Genomic DNA, 18,533 nt, shown 5'->3' on the forward strand with positions numbered 1-18,533 from the left:
TTGAAGATCATGCTAAATAGGATTGAGGGACAAAATTGAGGCAGAGATGCCCGAGGAACAAGCAGGTTTTAGGAAAGGTAAGGGCACCAGAGATCAGATCCTTTGCCTTAGACAAATCATAGAAAAATATAAAGAATTTAGACTTCCTTTGGTAATGTGTTTCTTAGATTACTCTAAAGCTTTTGACTGTGTTGAGCATGTGAAACTGTGGGAAGTAATGAAAAGAATGGGTTTTCCTCAACACTATCAGGTTGATGGCCAACTTGTATAATGAGCAAGAAGCCACAGTAAGAACAGGTGTTGGATTGACTGACTGGCTTCAAGTTGGAAAAGGAGTTAGGCAAGGATGTTTACTTTCTCCTCACTTGTTTAGTATATATACGGAGGACATCATGCGTGAAGCATTAGATAAGCTCAAGACAGGAACTAGGATAGGAGGTAGATTGATCAGTAATCTGAGGTATGCTGATGATACAGTACTCCTTTGGAATGACATGGAAGAACTAGGAACAATTTTTGACATAATTAACAAGATCAGTAATAACAGAGGATTTCAACTAAATCCTACTAAGACAAAGATTATGGCTCTCAAAGGAAATACAAACAAGGAAGCTCTTGAGAAACAAGTTTAGCTTAATAGAAAAATAATTGAGGAAGTCAGCAAGAATTATTTTCTTTTGAGACATAATGATTGAATTTGATTGATAATGATTGAAGATCTACACAAAGTTTGGAATGATTCGTATTCATCAGCTTCGGAATGTTTTTTTCACTTCATTTGCAGAATTTTCTGTTGCGAATCATTTCGGTATAATCAGCACCACCCTTAGGAATGCACGTCTACACTAGCCCAAATGATACCACAAATATTTGGACCATGAGCTAAGAGCCATTAAAAATGTTAGCATGTTATTCATAAATCTTACTAATTGTTAGCAATATCGTATGAAAATATTATTCTGTAGCGTTAATTCCATAAGCTGTAGTTGCCGTTCATCGGCATCGTCTGAAAAATTCACACTATTTCAGGCAATAATATACCAGATAAGGTTTAAAAATACTGCACGGCTCTATAAACCGTTTTACCCTCCTGAAGTGCTTTAAATCTTTGGTAGTCATGAATTCAGATATGAGCGAGGACTGCATACCGATTTCCAAAAGTTTAGGTGAAGCAGAAGGGTTCCCATACGTGTTTTTTTTTAATTTAAATAATAAATCTATTATTATTTAAATTTAATTTAAATAATAAATCCTTTAACGTTTTTTCCCAACGGAAAAAACACGTTAAAGGATTTATTATTTATTTATTTGATGGCATAAAAATGAAGTTTTTTTTGTGATAATATATGCTCTTATTGCTTATTATTCTGTTTCTACAAAGTCGCGCACAGGACACCAGAGTTATATATCAATTCCACACATGAAGTATCTCAGCAAAGTCTATCTGTACTGCTCAGAGAAAAAAATGATCAGCAAGTACTTGTATTTTTACTGAATTGGAGGAATGGTCAAGGCCAATTCAACTGTGCAGCACCCATGCGCTCACCTATAAAAAGACGTATGTAGAAGCAGAGAGTCTATGGGAATGTGAACTATATGGAATCTGTGAAAAAGGAGTCATTGATTAATCAGTCTGCCTTTTTCTAAACAGAATCAAGCATTATTTTATGGGAAGTTTTTGGTGCACCACTCATATGTATTTGAAGACTGGAAAAGTATTTGAAGACTGGATGGTTAGGGAATTTAGGTAGTATTCGGAGATGGGCAATGCAAACAGTGGTATCTTGAATGAAAGAAGACGACATCGAGTTGTTTGAGATGTAATGCGTTTGAGCCAGTAAAGGATGAATGTCTAAGTCAGCTTAAAAAATCAGTTAACGTCTTTTATTCCTTTACAAGAGGAATGCGATATTGTTTTAGGCTATCTAAATTTTGGAGACTGAGTGGACAGTTCAATCTCCACCGGTAGCCAATCAGAGATAATTGGCCCAAAGACAGATAAAAGGGAGATTTTGCATTTCGTGAAAGCAAGTAGGAAACACTCGGGGTCATTCTGGGTAGCTAAGTAAGAGTATGGTCAGATTCTTTTCCATGGCGAGTGGTGAAGGAATGAATAAACTCTCAGTGAACACCGTTTGTGAGTGAGTCTTCGTGAATGTTTGCAAGGAGGGACATAACAGGTACCAAGAAATTAAACCTTAAAGGACCTTCTTTCGATTAATGCCTTATTCTCTGAAATGCAAATAATAATAATAATAATAATAATAATAATAATAATAATAATAATAATAATAATAATAATAATAATAATAATAATAATAATAATAATAATAATAATAATAAATGCTCTAATTAGAAGGGAAAAATCACGTCATTTTGTTGATTTCAGTGTACAGTTATGTTGTTAGTAATTACGTTATATATTTAAAAAGATATCTATTCAATGTTTTAATAACAAATATTGGACAGTTTTAGAAAATAAAGACTACATTTCAGAAGCAATTTAAAATTACTTTTTTTTTTCACGATAATCCACCCACCAAAAATATTATAAACGTATAGCACATTTACCACTGTCAGTGGACTAAGGATAAGATAACTTGCTATTGAGACTAGTTGGTAATAAGACTAAACGTTCTCTCTATCTTTCAAACCTCCAGGAATCCGATAAACAAGATGGTGGTCTCACACCAGGCTATAAAAAAAAAAATCATCATAAAATCTGTTTATTATTATTATTATTATTAAAATGGCTTTTCTTTTAAATATATGCTATATGAGTAATAAATCAGTGTTAAATAACAAATATATAAGTCAAATGACCATTTTTATTTCTCCCCAAGAACAAGCAGGTATCCGTGCAAACAGTACGTGTGCCTGTCTTTTACCACCATATTATTTATTAAAAAGTGCACATATTATTATTATTATTATTATTATTATTATTATTATTATTATTAGGTTATTTTCATGGGATCTCGAGATTCATCGCAGTGGTCTCTGCACTGATCTATATCGTGCACCCACCCACGCTATATTAGCCTAGATTTTTAAATGATTACTATCACGGGTTTCCACCTCGTGATAGTAATCATAATAATGAGATAATTATTACATACCGCATACTGTAATTAGTATTTTCTATAATATCTGAAAAAAGTTTGAATGAAATAAATTCGTAATATGTTCATAAAGCGAGAAACTCGGTGAATACACATTTTTGTCACTAGGTGGGGCGCCGTTTGGTAATGAAAGTGGCTGCTTAACGTTATTATGATGTTTACCGATAATCAAAAAAAAAAAAAAAAAAACATATTAATAGATGCATATATCTTACATTAATACATCTTCATAAAAGCGGTATTGCTACACGACAGCTTATAGTATAATAATTATTAATATATTTATATAAACTTTGCTAATTATAATTTACTTATGTTAATTTTTGAAAATTAAACATATGGTAGCTGTTACCTAACCAATGCAGAAACTCCCGGATTTGCGCTGAACACTGAATACTAAGAGCTTTAGTCGTCTGCTGCAAACCGCAACTTGTGATATGTCTTCGTAATGAGATAAGTTTTTATTTTTAGTGCTTCTGATGATTTTGTGCATATTTCCAATTAACAAATTGCTTCTTGTTTTCAAGAAAGAATTAATCAGTTAGATAAATGAACTTCTTTTGGAAACGCTATTATAAAGCGAAACAGTCGATAATTCTCAGGAATTTCAGCGTTGCAGTTTTTGGTTGGACTTTTCTCTTTTTTTATTGTATGCGAACATCGCTGTTATTCCCTGGAAAAGGTGCGTGCGCATACTCAGGCATACACAGGCACAGTAGCATTTACACGTGCTCTTGGCTGAAGCTGCTCGTTGGCATATTGCCCATCCACGTGACCCTAATAATCAAAGAAACCTAGCAGCGTGTCTGTGACGCAGTTGTCAGTATTCAACTGCCCGATGTTTTAGCCGCAAAAACACCACTCAGTTACTTTTGTCAGTTCGATATCTCATTCCAGGCAGGTGATGCAAGCCACTCTTATGATCCTAATGAGAGAAAACTCAGCCAGTTATCTGTCGCTTTTCTTGTTTTCGCAACGTATCATTGTGGTTGATGACGCAGTTCCGTCCATTCCAGGTCCTCATAACAACGAAGTTTTTCAGTAACATTGCGTTCAATGCTTTACAGTTAAAAACAATAAAAAACGAATTGAGTTGAACGATTTAGAAGAACAATCATCAAAAATACATTTTTTAAAAAAAGAGGAAAGGCAGCAAATGAAAAGATCTAGGCAACCATCTCCGTCCTTTCTCACCTTTCCCGTAAAACTCCGATGATCGGCGGAGGACGGACGAAATCGGAACGTAGCGCCGCCGCTTGTAAACAAAACGTAGGACAGATACAGCATGACGAAATGCTAACGTGATATAGCGCATTCTCTATTAAGTGGGCGACCGGGGAAGGTAGGTGCAGACGTTGGAGAACTGACGCAGTATCCTCACAAGTTTGGTTTAAGTGAGGCAACGGATACCTGTGGCCTCGTCCGCACTGTGCCCATCCTGAGTCAACAGATAACTTCTTGCGCTACGAGAGGTCGAATTTCGCCGGCTCATTGAAGACGTTATCAATAAACATAACAGGTAAGTGTTACTATCTTGTAATCTACAATCCCCCTTTTTTTTTGTCCTTCAAAATTCAGCCTCATCGTTAACTTTTTTGCTTCGTTTTAGTTCGTTACGTTGAATTCTATGTCTAATACGAAAAGAAGATATTTGGAATTGTTGTAGGAAACTCCGATACGACACAGAGTCTGCGCCATCTTCGCTCCATATTAACTTCGGGTGTATTTCATCATCGGTTTCTATGTGGATGTTTTTGAGGGAAATTTTTCGATGACATATGGGAAAATCGTCAATGTGTTTTATGGTCCTTGTCGATCAGCCGAAGAGAAAGAAAGAATCAGTTTTGTTGTGTGATTTTTTCCCCCTCCATTCCTGAAGAAAATCTCTACTAATTAATTCCGATTAACCAAACATCTTAAATGTTACGAAAACGTTTAACCCAACAGATTTTAAAGTAGATTGAACGAATGTGTTATTTTGGAAAGAATTATTTTAATGTCGAATGACCTTTGGAAAGAAGAAAACGCGCACTTTCCAATTGCGCGTCGCCATCTTCTCCTCTGATGCGCACTTTCCAAAAACAGAAGAATTTTCTAAGAGAGAGATTAAAAAGATCAAATTTAACTTGAAATTTAAGTCCCTAAGTTCTCTAGAAGTAGTTTTTACTTTCTGAAAATGCTTTCGAATGTTAAATAAAACTTTTACGAGGCTAAAAATCACTCGTACTCCTACATTGCTTTTCTTTTTTTTTTTAATTGTTGTTTTTCTTACTCATTCTGTCGTTTCAGGAAACAATTATTGAATAGAAAGTCTCAGATGAATCTGATTACAAATCTTATTGGTTATGACATTGATTTCTAATCGACATCTTCGCATATTCCTAAAACGTCATCACTTTGTTATAGGGTGCTTTGCAGGAGACGTGTGACATGACGTCATTATGCGCTCCCCGGAGCATGCACCTACCACTGCGGATATTCTGGAGAGCGCGCTCTGTGCGCTATCCTTGCTCAAGGATGTGGTAAAGTACGAATTTACCATGATAATCACAATTTCACATTAAAGCAAAAGATAAAAGAACTCCAAGTAGCACTGGAGTGATACGCAGATTATGGAAGCAACTTCTATTTAAAAACTTTCTCTTTTATTCAACTTTTCCTCCCGTTTTTTTTTTTTTTTTTTCCCCGGATAGTTTTTAAGGTTTGTAGGAACTTAGATAATTGTAATAGTAACTGCAATGTCGTTTCATATAAACCAGTGATTTAAATTAAGTTCTAAACTATTCATATAAGCCATCCTGTATCTATAACCAAGCTTTGGAATTCTTGTTTGAATTTTTGTCATGAAAAATCGTTCACGGCTTCATTTAATGCCCATCAAATCTTCGTTTAACGTCCAATATGCGTTCATAAATTTCATTAAAAGATTAACGCGAAGTTATTTTTTTCAACAATTTAGATTTAATACAAAGATATCGATTCAAATTATGCATTTCAGGAAACTTAAATATTTCTTAAATATTAAGGAACTTAATTCCTTAAATATTAAGGAACTCTTAAATATTCCTACCAGTTTTGAACTAGCATAAATTAATTTCAACAAATAAACTAAATTCTGTAATGTCATTCCATTCCCCTAGGGAAGAGTAGGCACCACTCTTTTAGTCTTAGTTACTTCGGAAATAGATAAACAGTCTTTAATCTCTCCCATCGCCAAGGTTGAGTGCATTCCCGCGGCGTGATAGATAAGAGACGAGATTCATAATCCTAAATTGACTATAGAACGGAACGCATATGGGTACATCATTTGTATGTACCCATATGCGTTACATTCTACAGTCAGTTCTGTTGAGAATTCTGTCCAAAAATTCTTAAATGATTTTTTTTTATATATAAGAAGTTAATATACAATTTATGATTATTTTTTTGGGGGGGGGATGAAATGTAAAATGAAAATAAATCCTGAATATTAACTCTTGATAATAATAAAACAGCCGACATACTCGCTTTATAAGTAATTTTAAACCGTATTATAATACCAGAATTTGATTATAATCTTATTATTAAGACTTATAAAACAGTTGAAATACTCGCTTTATAAGTAATTTTAAACCGTATTATAATACTAGAATTTGTATTATAATCTTATTATTAAGACTTATTTCTTCAACTACATATTTGAGAAAAAAATATTCTTAATTATTGGAAAATTTGTGACCCCAAGACTCTTGAATATATATATATATTTTATTTTATTTTTATTTTTTTCAAGTAAAATAAAATTTGTGACCCCAAGACTCTTGAATATATATATTTTTTATTTTATTATTATTTTTTTCAAGTAAAATAAAATTTGTGACCCCAAGACTCTTGAATATAAGAAGACCACTAGGGCTCTATATGTCTCCCTATATATATATATTTTTTTTCAAGTAAAATAAAATTTGTGATCCCAAGACTCTTGAATATAAGAAGACCACCAGGGCTCTATATGTCTCCCTATATATTTTATATATATATATATATATATATATATATATATGTATATATATATATATATATATATATATATATATATATATTATTTTTTTTTTTCATGTAAAATAAAATGTCTCCCTATATGTCTCCCTATATAAAATAAAATGTCTCCTCTATATGTCTCCCTATATATTTTATATATATATATATATATATATATATATATATATATATATATATATATATATATATATATATATATATATATATATATATTATTTTTTTTTTCATGTAAAATAAAATATATAGGGAGACATATAGAGGAGACATATGGAGAAGACCACTAGGGCTCTATATGTCTCCCTATATATATATATATATATATATATATTATTTTTTTTTTTTTCATGTAAAATAAAATATATAGGGAGACATATAGAGCCCTAGTGGTCTTCTCCAGAAACTGCCGTATATAATGTTATTTCATATTCCAACTACTTGATGGTGTCTGCGTATTTGGCCATTTCTTTCTGAAAAGTATGATAAAAATTGATGCATAATACAACGTATTTCTATATAAAGATCTTAATTTTACATGGTTTTTATAATGTAGTAAGGTAAGACTTGATTTATTATTATTATTATTTTTAGTGTGCTGTTTATGAATGTTGATTCATTCAGTGTTTGTCGTCTGCGTCATGCTTATGACGATTAAATATTTCAAGTTTTATATTTAATGGTCTTTAATGAATAGACAGTTTTCAAATTTAATTTATTATTATTATTATTATTATTATTATTATTATTATTATTATTATTATTATTATTATTATTATTATTATTAACACTGCCAATGGAGTTTATATTGTGCTCGGGAATATTTCAGAATATTTTGCGGAAGGTAATTTTTGAAGTTACTGAATGATTATTAATCGATCGTAATACTTTATGAATCAGTGTTAATACGTTTATGTAGGCTAACATATGTTCAAGGAAATAAGACGATTTCATGCTATTGCGAAATATTTTTATTTGCTCTTAAGAGGAAGGCAGAAATGAAAGCTTCGTATTTCATCTCTTAAATTTAATATAGAGGGCTGTAGTTGTACCTCTGATACTTTCTATGGAAAGCCGTACTGGTTCGTATGCCATTTCTAGTTTATTACTGTTTGGTAACCATTTTACACTGAAGTTTATTACTAGATCGTGTTAGTTAATATAACATCATTAAATATGGATATTATATTTATACTTAAATGAAACCAATGATTTAATAGGTATGCAAATACTGTAGAAGTTACTGTGCCAACTGTGTTGAAATAAGCATTTTTTTAAAAAAATCATTATATATAATAGGCGCTTTTCGAGATATTACGTAAGCAATACGTTAGATAACTTTTGCAGATATTCTATAGTTGCAAATACACATAGGGAAGATTTATTTCAGTGTATTATGATATTATATTACTCAGTCCAGATAGTAGGAGGAAAGTACACGCTTAATGTCCAAAGATTATAGATGACTCTTTGCTATAGGTTCGTGCTGCATTGTAGCTGAGTAGTGGTTCTGCCCCTGGCACACCTACTTAAATAACGCAGTTTTTTATATAGCTAATTATTTCCGCATTGGTTCTTGAGAAAAAAAAAGCATGAATTATTGAAGTAATGAATTATTTATTCTTTTAAAAAAGATATCAATTTGTAATATAATCTGTTTCCAGTGCTGCATTTTAGCGAATCGCCTAAGTCAGATATGTTTGTTTTTTACGTGCATAATTTATAAATAAAATAACCAGTTAATTTAGTATAATCATTTTAAATTATTATAAGTTGGCATCTATATATTTCAGTTTATGAGTTTTAAGAAATTTTAGAGATATTCATTAAATATTTATATATAGTAAAGCGAATAAATCTTATTAAATATTATATATAATGCAGGATTATATTTAAAAATATTAAATAAAATGTGCCGTAGAAATACCATGGATTTTTAATATCAGGCCTTTATATGAATAAGTTTGCCATCATATTTTCCGCACGGTATTGGAAAATAAATACTTTAAATCCAGCAAATCAGTGCGATATTAATTTAACAATTATACTTATCCAAGCATTGCACTTTTTTTAGTGCTAAATGATTTAATAATTGCTTGTCTGTGTTATATAATTTTACGGTGTCAATAAAGCAGATGCAATGGCACCAAGGCTTCAGTTCTCCACCGTCAAGAGGCCTGTTTTGATATGATCAATCAGTGTATTGTTTTAGTAAAGGAAGGGAGAGGGAGTGTAATTTTAGTTTGCGTTCGAATCCCGGGAAACCTGGTAAATATTCGCTAGGCTGGGTTTCTAGGAAGAGTTTACATTATTGCTATTACAATTACATCGTTTAGAACTAGATCATAAATACACTTGGTATGGTTGCCCTAACCATTTTGGTTCTCCCGAATAACTTTGGCATCCAAAGTAAAAATAAACATCAGTTAACGTTAAATACATGTAACCATATATGTTTTGTAAAAGGACTGTTTCTTTTCCCCTAAATATGTAATAAATTCATTTTTCTTTTCTTTTTTTTAAAGTCGTTTTTCCAGTTTGCTATGACGTATTCTTATTGCAGATGCTCCAGCATCTGTAATAAGTACATTTTCAGATTGAGTAGAATAATCAGATTTCCTTTTCTACTTATGATAGTAAGTATTTTGCTATGAAATATTTCTGTTTAACTGAGCTCCGTCATACATTAACGTTCATTTCATCGAAGTGCAGTGTAAAGTATCATTAGCAAGACTAAGAAATCAACTTCCTCTTTGAACTAATGGGTTTTGTTATTCATGAGTCATTTTAAAACATCAAGACGTGTACTTGAATTTTAACTCTAGGCTGTTTATTATCTCAGTATTTTGTTGTAGACAACATTTCTAAAGGAAAAACCCATTCTCTCCTCGTAAGTGGGTTTAATTAAAATAATAAAATCAATATACTAGCTTAAAGTCACACAAGATAGCATGAATATAAAGATATTCTTAATTGAATCCACAATAGCATAAATGGGGAAAAAAATCTGCATAATTAAATCCACATACATTGTTCAGATGTGCCAGTATTTATTTTGAGCTGCACTCTTAACCATTTCAATTTGAGTTATGAATTCAAATACATTTATGCAGCATTATTTACTGTTCTATTCATATAATCAACATAAATGAGTGAATAGGAAAGAAAAATGAAAGGGATTCATTTCAGATGATTGAAGAATATAGTTTGTAGGCTTCTAATTTAGTCTTTTGTTCCTGGATGATAATATCTTAAATCTTCCAGATCCTAATTAAATATAATTTTAAATATTCATAAGCGATTCATTATATTCGAAATAATATATTAAATCTTGGTTAATTACGACTAGTGTTAGTATATACACAGTATATACCAAATGTATCTACCAAAGGTATCTGACGAATTTAACTTATAGACATCGTACAGTTCACTTATGCGAGCTATTATTTGACGTTGTGTGCTGTGTGGGTGTTGTTTTGTTTCTTTTAATGGAGAATCATTAAATCATTCTTTTAATGGAGAATCATTAAATATTTATTGGCGTTATTCGCCTTTTTTTTTTTTTTTTGGCTTCTTCGTTTGTTTTCATTGTTAAATGTGAAGTGCAGTGGATCACCAGAGGAATGTACCAAGCATTCATTTGTATATCATCTTACCAGGAATTAGGAATTTGCCATGTGTGCAAGAATACTTCTTCTTCCCTTCAGGTATTAGCCTAGTGGCCTGTTACGGAGCTATCTTTAGCCCTTCTAAGCCATATCCGTCCCGAGGATAAGGTGGCTAGCCCTATGCCTCCCGGTGTGTCCTACGTCTGTAGCTGCGTGTGTTCACGGGGCCGGTTTGCCTGCTTGCGGGAGGAAAACCCCCAGATAAACTGGGGAGGAAAACCCTGCAGTTCACGCCCAAGACCAGCTAACTTGGCCATGTCAGAGAAAGATCCTTAGCTCCTCACGTCGACGACGGGAATCGAGCCCAGGACACTCCTTTCCCAAGCATATGGTTGCGAAGCGCATAGCCACTCGGACGCCAGAATACTCAGAGAGTTCAAATTACGTCGTTGACACAATCATATGTTTTGAAAGAAGAAATGTGTCTTTTTGTGCTATATGCGTGCTTGTAAATGAGATAATTTCAATTTCACCGTTTATTTATTTATTTTTTTTTTTCAGTGAACAAAACTTGTATACTAAATAGGGTGGGAGGGGGACGCTAAACTGGAATTATGTTTCTACTAACGTAGCAAAAGGGAAAGGGGTGAAAGCTAGTCTCGAGTGATCAATCAAAGAGAACACACGAGGCAGACAGAAACACCTTAGTGGGTTTCACACAACTGTACACGAAATTAATAATTAAGTGCTTTGTAAATGTTACAAAATATTTAATCAAAAGGATGAAAAATGCTAATCACTTCAAGGCCAAGCATCTGATAAGATGTTCTGTTTTTATAATGACGAAAGAGAATTTCCCACAAAATTCCACCCTATTATTATTATTATTATTATTATATTTATTATTATATTTACACAATGTTCTGTGTAATAATAATAATTATTATTATTACACAGAACTTTTTGTTTATAGTTAGCGGTTGAGTATATTTCTTCCAGATCTAAATAAAAAAAATACATTAAATCTTGGAAATCTGTTATTTATTTATTTATTTTGATTTTTGTTGCAGTTTAGTTTAAGAAAAAGTTTAGTTTAAAAAATTCTGTTTCTTTCATTGTATGTAACATTGTTTGAATTTATAAGTGTAAATAATCGATGAGTCTGACTTCAGGAGAGTTAATATACCAATTATTATTATTATTATTATTATTATTATTATTAAATTGACTCGCACATTTTACGTTTGTGAATAAAAAAGAACTTCGCCGCCTCTCTAACTTGCACGTCAGTTATCATGTAGCAAAACCAGCGCATCAGATATAGATGGTTTTAAAATATTTTTATATACGTGAATTCATTTTTATGTTATTATTATGTTACTATATTAAAATTAGTATTAATATATGTTGATGTGGTAATAAAAAAGCAAAACCCAAAAATGCACAATAGTCTGGTACTCATGGATCATTTTTGTCCACTTCATTCTTAGTCCAACAACAATTTGCTTTGACTACGTGCACTTAGGTGACAAATTCAAATCATTCATCATCTTGCACCATTATTCCGGCTGAATATTTTCTGTTCACTTCAGTTTCATACATTTCAACTTTCTGCTAGTTACATTTTGTCCATCAATCCAGTTACAGTTTTGGCTTCCCAAAACAGAATATTCTTAGATATCTATCAGTCGGGAGCTTACAGATTTAATAATGGTAAATTGAATGCACGAGATATGTATTAATTATATTTACTAAATATTAAATATGTATAAACTAAATACAAGAGAAATGTAATTATTACGAAAGCAAGCCATTCTAGAACGCATCAAGCATTTGTGGATTGCACAAATGGTGCATGTATGTTTGCATACACGTACTTTTATTAGTCTAGTGTTATGCGGTATTTGATCTGATGTGATTCATAAAGAGTTGAGTGTAAGAGTGATAATAGGACAACTTGATTGCTGAATGTTTTGTCGAAGCCAAAGCGAAAAGAAAGTAAAAACATTTACAAATCTGTATATTCTTTGTTACGTGTATTTTAGATTTGGAAATTTGTTTACAGAATCTTATTTAAAAAGAAATGCATTTCTTGGAAGTACGCGAAAGATAAAATTATTTTCAAGAGGTGACCATTGAGATTGGTTTAGCTGCAGAACAAACTGATTATTAAAAGAAAACTTAGAGTTTAACTGGGTATGAAGTTCTGGTACAGAACATCAATACGTGAGTAAGTTTATCAAGCAGGGTTTGACATTCCAGTTGCGAAAAGTTTCTGCTCGAGTTGCTCATTTAACGAGTCAGTGAAAATTTAGGCGTGCATCATTGCTTTTATTGTATCAGAAAATGAGTACGTAGTTAAATAGTGGCTCCGTCCATGCATGCAAATTATAAGGCATGGGTTAACGATGTGTACAGGTCTAAGACTGCAAACTGCTTTTCTGCAATCAGCAAGGTACAGTTATTTGTGCCTGGTATTTCACCTTTTAGTTGAGGTCGTGTGCTGTTGCCCTCCTCAAATGTATAACTACACTTTTTAGTTATTGACTAGATGCATTTAACATGACATCACACGGAAAAGTAAGTAAACAACTGCCTTCTCTGATTTTTTGAGAGGATCTGTAATTATTAAAAGCTATCGCCGGAGATTTTTCTCATTCATTTGGTCACGCACTAGCAAAGGATAAGAAAGCCAATGTTTTCATCTATTCTGCAGGAAAAAAAATTAAAGATATTATTAACTGATGTAGATTTTAATTTATATAGTTATAGTAAACTATGCAAGTTTAAATTTGACTTTTCGTCTTTCGTTGATTTTTGACATTACAGATAAATTTATTGTGTGTGTGTCAACTATTCTTCAAAGGAAATGCTTTCCATCAGGTCTGAAGGATGATGGAGAATTGTGCGGAGAATTTTTTCTGTTCATTTCCACTCCCAATCTCTCACTTTCCAGTCTTAATATTTTGTTTTGTTTTGTTTTTATATCGATCCCGTACAGGAGAAATAGAAGAACCTGTAGCATATCAGGACCGTGAGTGGAGTGCAGATGATGATTGACAAAGAAGAAATTTATTGAAATGTTTCTTGAGGACTTGGAGGCTGTAGTTGTTGGGAAACAGTTTACTACGTATGAAATTGTGGTTGAAGTAAATCAATGAGGGAAAAATCATTTGTCAGCTGAATCGTTGTCCTCTGGACAACAAGAATTTTTAGAGAGATTTTAAGTGTATCATCCGAAATATGTATTTCGTATTTGTACAGAGTTAGTATCTGGATAGGTGAAGTAACGTCTTGAGTGGAAGAGAATATCTAGTTTTTTAGACTGAGGAAGCTATTAATGTGATGCGTTTATGTCAGGTGAGAACGAAGTTTAATATGATGTTAAACGGCCCAGTAATTACCTCAGCAGAAAAGCCATCAACCAGTTTTTTTTTTAATTAATAATCTCTATTTCTCCATTCAAAACACACGAAGGAGCATGTTCCTACAGAATTTACTCAGAACACAGTGTTGACCTGCGAGAAAGAATCCCTAATATAATTTAGTGTGGCCTACGTTTGCCCCATTTTAAAGCCTAAAAGAACTGAAGTCTTCATATGTTTTAATTCCATGCACATGGGTGTGCAGGTTATTGAATTCTGTGTCTAAATTTTAAAAAAAAATAGTTAAAGGACTGATTTTAAGTGCCAGAAGTAGCTATTTTAAATCACTAGATATCTATCTTGGTCTGTTTGCTTTTACTCTAGAGTAGATTTTTTTTTTTAAATTTAAAACATGGATGCAGATTTAATGCAGAGTAAATCTCAATAAACACTTGTAGTGAATACCAAATAGATTATTCATTTCAAATTCTCACATATTTACTTAGCCTGGGTCAAGGAGACAAGGAAATTGCGCGAATATGTTTATTGAATGAAACGAAGCAGTGCTTTGAGGACAGAATTAAACATTAAGAATTGCAAGCGTATCTTTGATGGCGTTTTCGTAGCATATCTTATTGAGGGATTTTACTTCAGGTTAATATTTTTCATTTTAATTTAATTTTTAAATTTATTAGTCAACTTTGCACATTTTATAGAATGTCTCTCCTTTTTTGTTAGTGATTTTTTGGACCTTTTTTTTCTCTTTTCTTTTCTTACTTTTACTGACTTCTGAAAGCCAATTTTCAACTGTTAACCACTTTAGGTATGAAGAGCATTCGCTACTCTTATTCATGTCTGTTGCTGTACGAAAATGAGAAGTACATTTTGAAGTATCAAGTGTTTTGTGAAAAAAGACTTTTTTTACGTAAACAAGTTTAATGTTTAATTTGTCATACATCCAACCTGCAACACCAATTTTACTTATTTTATCTCTTGTAGCGAAGAAGTTACATTTGGTGTAAAAAAAAATCGCAGAATGTAAGTTCAGGAAATTGGTTATGACCATATATCTATTCTGCACAACCATCTGTTCGGAAAATGGCATCCAAAGAAACTCTCTGGCATTCTGCAGACACGTTTCTCAGCACTGTCATAGCACGATAGATTAGCACGATAGATTCCTCAAAATTCTCGTTGAATGCGAATCACCGACTCAAATTTTTGCTTACCATAATTTTTTTTTTTTTTTGAACTTTCGCGATCTTGACACCTACTGTATTTTACTGGAATGGACGCGCACACATAGAGATCTTTTTGAGTTACATAACATTCAATAGTTTGGCTTGAAAATTATTTGTACTTAAAACGCCGTTTTGTAGAAACATTGTATGAACTAGGTTACCTGGATTTCAAAGTAACCCAGTGTAGAAACTTTGTGTCAACTTTGATTTCAAATGGTATATGAGTAACTATATTAAAATATTTTATAAATGTCTGTTAGTATTCATATAGTATGCTCATTCCATCAATTTGTATTTAGTTAATAAACTCTGATAAATCTCCACATTGTAGCATGCTGAAAACAACACACATTTACAGTTTTTTTTTTATTTTATCTTGATATTATGTAAAATCTAAGTTGATGAAGCCATATTTGTAAAATACATGCAGAACAATATAGATAAACATTTTGCGAAGAGGAATATTTAAAATATTCATTGATAAATTCATCGATTTTTTTAAAATTTTGTTTTCATATTCTGCCAAAGAATACGAAATGAATCTTATATCTGCCGTTAGGTTCTACTAACCCAAAAATTCTCGTGGTAGGGCATGATGACGAATATTCCAGCTGTAGCGAACTGAACTATATCAAGAACTGTACCTGCTATTGCCAGCAAATACTCTCTCTCTCTCTCTCTCTTCCCCTTAAAATAAATGAAAATAAGATTTGGCAAGAAATCCATCAGATATCTACCAGTTCATGTAAGTGCTGTGCTAGCTGAAAATAATCAAGTTAACTATTCCGAATCCCCCTGTAGAGTATGAGTTGTAACTCGCCTTGCGCTGTATATAAATGCACTTACGTAAAACACGTGCTTGGTTGTTGTTGCAGTTAAAATTAACAATCCGGCCAGAATTACTATCATCGACCACGCACGTGCGTTCGAATCCCATCCAGACCCTGAAGAATCTTTATAAGGGTAAAAAGAAAAAGAAAAAAAAAAGCTGAAGATGAGTTAGCTAGTCTCATAAGCAAGGTAAGGTGGTTGGTTTATTCGGACAACACATAAACAAAATAGAAACATTACAAACTGAAATAAATCTGGAGGTAGATTGGCGTGGAGCTGCCGAGCGACAGATTGATGTGGTGTGGAATGTCCTCTCACGATCAGTCATAAGACTCTATGATATGCTTTGTAATATATACTGTATATTTCCCCTCTCTCTCTATTATCCCATTTAGAGTATATAACTTTATCACTTAGAATATATTCTTCCCTAGTGTTTTATCATCTGTGCCGTTTTCAGATCTACTAAATTTAAACACAGATTCTGGTTATATTTCAATGATTTTTCACCGTTTGCATAAATAAACATCTGGTGTTGGCAGTCCCTGTTTGGTTTAACTTGCTCTTCATCAGTTTACTTTTCAGTGATTTTCTTCTCAAATATGCTCTCAAAAATCCTTCCTGGAATACTCATCAGGGATATTCATCTATAATTCCACGTTTTTAAATATAAACTGTTACAATGATAGCTCTATTCTAGTCATCTGATCTTCGACTTTCTAACTGAACCATTCGAAATATGCAGTGCAACATGCTTACTTCGAACAGCTGCATTGTTTCTGATTTGAGTAATGTTTTTAAAGCAGCCTTATATTTTCCAAGTTCAGTTATCGGAAGAACAGCATGGTGAACTTTTTGGCTGAAAAAGATTTGCGTTAATTCCGTTGTTGATGTGAAGATATAACTCTTTCACTTAAAGAGTTATTTCATTTCACATGTCTGTGAAATGAAATAACTCTTTAAGTGAAAGTGAGTTATCCAGTTTCACATGGTGCCTTAGCTTTTTTCCCATAAATAGACAGACTATCCTTAGAACACAGTATAGGTCATTATAATATCGAGACATATAATGAACTTGCAATAAGTGACTCAGTGCAAGACAGTAGTTTTTTTTTTTTTTTTTTTTTTTTTTTTGTGTGTGTGTGTGTGTGTGCGTGCGTGCTGAGGAGTTAAGGGTCCTGATCATGGGCCATTGAATAGAACTTGGATTTAAGGGCTGAATATCCAGAGGATATCAGGGAACTTAGAAATAGGAGATCATTGAATGGCTCTTCGTGCTGGGATTAGTTGTGTTCCGGCACAACAACCAACCGTTACAGCAATGTAATATTAATATCATATCTGCCTATATAAATTTAACTGTTATATCCATACAGATCGTCATGCTCAGGTCACCCCCACAGGTTTGAATCCCTCTAATTGGAATTCTTTAGGTGGTAGATGAGGTTTACCTTCCGATGTGAGACCCCTGGTCTGTTTTTTAGAAGCTTGAAGTGCCTGGACCAAGTCATGGTTGGTTTGTAGAATAAGATTTCGTAATACCTGTTGATCCGGTCACTCGATTTCCAATCTTTATTTAATGTTGAAGGTATCATAAAAAATGGCTCCTGAAATTTTATTTAGCTTTTCGCTCTAATGGTAAACCCAAAACAAGGTCGATATTTAAACATCAACTGATATTTTAAATATATTCAGTGTCACACGCATGGGTTTTAGATTTATCCTAATGGCCATTTAAACAACTCGTGCCATCTGATGACTGCTCCCCAAATTACTCACCCTTCCCTCCTCTCTGTCGCTCTTATTATTACATTATATTTAATGATTTGTGCCTTCTGAACCAGTAAAGCATTTGTCGTTTTTTTTTTTTATTTGTTGTAACCAGAAGTTTCATTGTCGCCATCTTCTGCATTATTCAAATATTTTGCAGGTCATCACAATCTGATTGATAGCACTTAGAAAACTTCAGCCCACCATTAATTTTAGACGAGTTGCTTGCTTGCATTTCCATTAACTTCCAGATCTACTGGTGGAGAGAATTTGGCTTTATGCCATGCTTACTGTTTATCGTAAGAAATTTATACGATATCGAATGCTTTATGATAACGATTTATAATTGAAAGCGGATACTTTCCATCTAAAAACCATTAATTATTACAACGTACTTGCTAAACATAAAAGAAATGTCCACTGATCCCTGATTTTACACATACGGTAATTATTATAAGCTACCTAGCCCATCATAAAAAATAAAAAAATAAAAAAGGAGAAAAAACAGAAGTAAAATTATTTGGTTGCTAGCATTTCTTTTGTTCCATGTTATCTCTCCAT

General features: G+C 32.6%; 2 protein-coding genes across 4 annotated transcripts in view; one reads left to right on the forward strand and one right to left on the reverse strand.

Annotated features, from left to right (window-relative positions):
* Positions 1–4,634, reverse strand: part of LOC150094003 (uncharacterized) — a 163,414-nt gene extending 158,780 nt beyond the window's left edge. For both annotated transcript variants that reach the window (XM_090413117.1, XM_090413116.1), the window contains exon 1: positions 3,475–4,634. The gene's annotated coding sequence lies outside the window, so the exon portion shown is untranslated. The remainder of the gene's footprint in view (positions 1–3,474) is intronic.
* LOC150094004 (uncharacterized) overlaps positions 4,628–18,533 on the forward strand; it is a 273,886-nt gene continuing 259,980 nt past the window's right edge. For both annotated transcript variants that reach the window (XM_090413118.1, XM_090413119.1), the window contains exon 1: positions 4,628–4,641. The gene's annotated coding sequence lies outside the window, so the exon portion shown is untranslated. The remainder of the gene's footprint in view (positions 4,642–18,533) is intronic.

The sequence above is a fragment of the Typopeltis vanoorti genome, chromosome 23 (assembly GCF_054136105.1).
Source record: "Typopeltis vanoorti isolate ZY-2024b chromosome 23, IOZ_Tvanoo_1.0, whole genome shotgun sequence".
NCBI lineage: Eukaryota > Metazoa > Arthropoda > Arachnida > Uropygi > Thelyphonidae > Typopeltis > Typopeltis vanoorti.